General features: G+C 38.4%; 1 non-coding gene across 1 annotated transcript; it reads right to left on the bottom strand.

The window, feature by feature from the left end:
* Positions 1-501: 501 nt before the first annotated feature.
* Positions 502-570, bottom strand: LOC115070039. Its single transcript, XR_003849243.1, has one exon. It is a non-coding gene; the product is annotated as a small nucleolar RNA SNORD30 (small nucleolar RNA).
* Between the last annotated feature and the right edge of the window lie 3,037 nt (positions 571-3,607).

Raw genomic sequence — 3,607 nt, 5'->3', positions numbered from 1 at the left:
TATATATATATATACATATGTGTGTACATGCATTTTTGGTTTGGCCTTGGAGCTTGTTAAGGAAAGGAGATCTGTTGTACTGTAACTATCTCAACTTCTCAGTTTATTATTTATTTATTTTGAGACTGAGTTTCACTCTGTAGTCCAGGTTGGCCTGCAACTTTCTATGTGGTCCAGGTTGGCCTCAGACTCACGGTAATTCTGCCTCAGCATTTTGAGTGCTCAGATTACAGGATTTATTCCAATCCTGATATTTGTGGCATACTGGAAGTTAAAACTAAAGACCTGAGTGGAATCAAATTTACCAGTGTTGAAAGGGGACTTCAGAGATGCTCCTGAATGCTTTCCACAGTTCTTGTCAGGAAGCATGTGTTTTGTTGCCCCACTTTAGTAATGTGAATATTCATCACGAAAATTCACCTGGTAACTGTCTGCTGATTTTGTATGTAATTGTCACTAAACTCTCATTAAAGTTTTTTTTCGGTAAAGTTTTTTTTCCCTGGAAGTCAGATTTCTGTATCTCAACAGCAATCATCAGCCAAATGAGATTCTATGAAAGTCATCACGTTTTTTTTTTTTTTTTTTTCAATTAAAAATTTTTTTAAGCGGGGTCTTGCTAAGTAGCCCATTCTGACCTAGAACTCATAATCTTCCTGCCTTAGTCTCTCAAGTACTGGGTTTACAGGTGTGTACATGTGACATTTCATTTGATCCTGCAACAACTATTTAATTGAGAATTATTATGGGCTGGAGAAATGGCTTAGCAGTAAGGGGCATTACTGCTCTTGTAGAGGACCCAAGTTCAATTCCTAGCACCCACATTGGGAGACTCACAATGACCTGCAGCTCCAGCTCTAGGAGATCCAATGCCTCTGGCCTCCATGGGCACCTGCACTCACATGCACATAACTCTCCCTCTCCTCAACTTCCACATACACTTCATTGAAATAGAAAAGTAGGAGATCCTAGTGGACAGCCTGAGAGGGTTGTTCAGACTTCCATCTGGATAGCTGTTTAGAGCTCAGCAGAGCACCAGAGAGTGCCAAGTTCTGGCCTCCCTCTGGCCTCCAACTACCAGAGGGCCTGACAACCCAGGGGACAGCCTGACAGCCCCTGGATCCTGCCTCCACGTGGTAGTGAGCTTCCCCTCATTGCGCCATACCATCCCCCTACCTGGGATTTTATGAGGCCCCTCCCAAGGCCGCAAGGCAGATCTGGCTTTGGTAGGCTAAGGCTGGGATCTCAGCAGACCACCAGAGAGTGCCAAGTTGTGGCTTCCCTCTGCCCTCCCTCTGGCATAAGGTTTACAACACACGGGACTGCCTGATAGACCCTGGATCCTGCCTCTATGTGGTGAAGGATGCCTGAGCGTACCTGATTGGAACCTGAATTGGGCTTCTGTGGGTACCCCTGAGTAGCTGATCTGAAGCCATTACTTCCCTCCAAAATAAATCTGAAAGAACCTGAACCCTGTACCAACCAGTTTTACATAACCAATGAAGAAAGGATCTAGGCACCTCAATAATACAAACAGAAGCAAACTTCAACTTAATTCTCATATCAGAATCATAAACAGTAAAAGAAATTCACATGCCTAAACCACAATGAAAGAATAATAAAATGGAACACCAAAACAGTATGTCCCCACCAAATCCCACCAATCTTGTCAAAGAGTTGTACAAGGAGAACCCCTTAGAGATAACCCAGGACATTGAATTTAAAAGAACAATCACAAACATGATCAAGGAATGCAACAAATTTAAACACATAAACAAACAAATCAAAGAGAAAAAAGAAGATAGGGATAAACTTCTGAATGAATTCACAAAAGAGATAGAAACATTGAAGAAAACTCAGGCAAAAATGAAGAAGGAAGTACAAAACTCAACAAGCCAACTTGAAACAACAGGGGAAAGCCTCACCTCTAGAATGAATGAAATGGAAAACAGAATATCAATACTGGAGGACAAAGTTGAAGGATTGGATCACTGAAAGCAAAGAGTATGAAAAATTAAAAAAACAAAACAAAACACAGGAATGGAATATGCAAGAGATATGGGACACCATGAAAAGACCAAATTTACGGATCATAGGAATAGAGGAAGGAGAAGAATTTCAAGTTAATGATATTGACCAGATCTTAAACAGGATTGTAGAAGAGAATTTCCTGAAATGAAGGTAAGACATCCCCATACAAATACAGGAAGCACATGGAACACTAAATAGACAAGATCAGAAAAGAAACTCCCAATGACATATCATAGTAAAAACACTAAATATACAGAACAAAGAGAGGAGAATTAGTATCGAGAATAAACTAAGAAGTCAAAAACTACACATCAACAAAACAACCCAATGAAAAATTAAGGCAAGAAACACAGAAAATTCTCTAAAGATGAAACACCAATACATGAGAAACACTTTTTTAAATGCTCAACATTTTTTGCCATCGGAGAAATGCAAATTAAAATTACTTCACCCAGCAAAAATGTCTATAATTGTTGAAAAACAAAGAAAAATCTTCCACCACACAAATAGGCTGTAAGAATACATGTCCACAAAACCAGCCCTTTAAAGAATACGCGAAGCAATACAAAGAATGCAGTATGGGCAACAGAAAGAAACTAAATGAAGCTATAATTGTAGAAACACAAAATTAGACAATTCACACAGTAATCAAAATGATAGCAACCAATACACATCTTTAAATAATAACTTTACATATGAATGGACTGAACCACCAGTGTAAAGACAAAAGCTAGTTGAATAGATTAAGAAACAAAACCCATTTTTTTGTTGTTTGCAAGAAACCCATTTAACCTTCAAGGACAGGAACTACCTTAAGGTGAAAGGATGGAAAACAATAGTTCAAGCAAATGACACTAAGAAACAAGCAGGGGTTGCAATTCCAATATCTGACAAAATAGACTTCAAACTAAAACTAATCAGAAGAGATAAGGAGGGTCACTTCATTCTGATCAAAGCAACAGTTAACCAAGAAGATATTACAATCCTTAGCATATATACACCAAATTCTGGCGCATTCATAAAAACAAATTCATAAAAACAACACTACAGGACTTTAAGACACAGACTAACCTCAACTCAGTAATAGTAGGGGACTTCAATACCCCACTGTCTCCATTTCACAGGTCAACTGGACAAAGAATAAACAGAGAGATGTTTGAATTAAATGATACGATACATCAAATGCACCTAACAGACATCTTTCAATTATTCCACCCAAACATGAAAGAATACACCTTTTACTCAGCACCCCATGGAACTTTTTCAAAAATTGACTATATACTGGGCCACAAAGCAAACCTCAACAAATACAAAGATATTGAAATAATTCCATGTATTCTACTGGACCAAAAAGCAATAAGGCAAATCAACACTCAGTGAAGCTCTAGTCACTACACGAACTCATGACAATAGAACAATGCACTCCTAAACAATGAGTGGGTCAAAGGAGAAGTTAAGAAAGAAATGAATTCCTGGAATTCAATGAAAAGGAAAATACAACACAACACAACCTCTGGGACACATTAAAAGCAGTCCTAAGAGGAAAGTTTATAGCTCTAAGTGCCTAGATTAAAAAATT

Source organism: Nannospalax galili, unplaced genomic scaffold, assembly GCF_000622305.1.
Source record: "Nannospalax galili isolate Female #2095 unplaced genomic scaffold, S.galili_v1.0 scaffold975, whole genome shotgun sequence".
In the NCBI taxonomy this organism is placed as follows: domain Eukaryota; kingdom Metazoa; phylum Chordata; class Mammalia; order Rodentia; family Spalacidae; genus Nannospalax; species Nannospalax galili.
The sequence above is the reverse complement of the archived record's forward strand: the minus strand, read 5'-3'. Positions and strand labels throughout refer to the sequence as shown.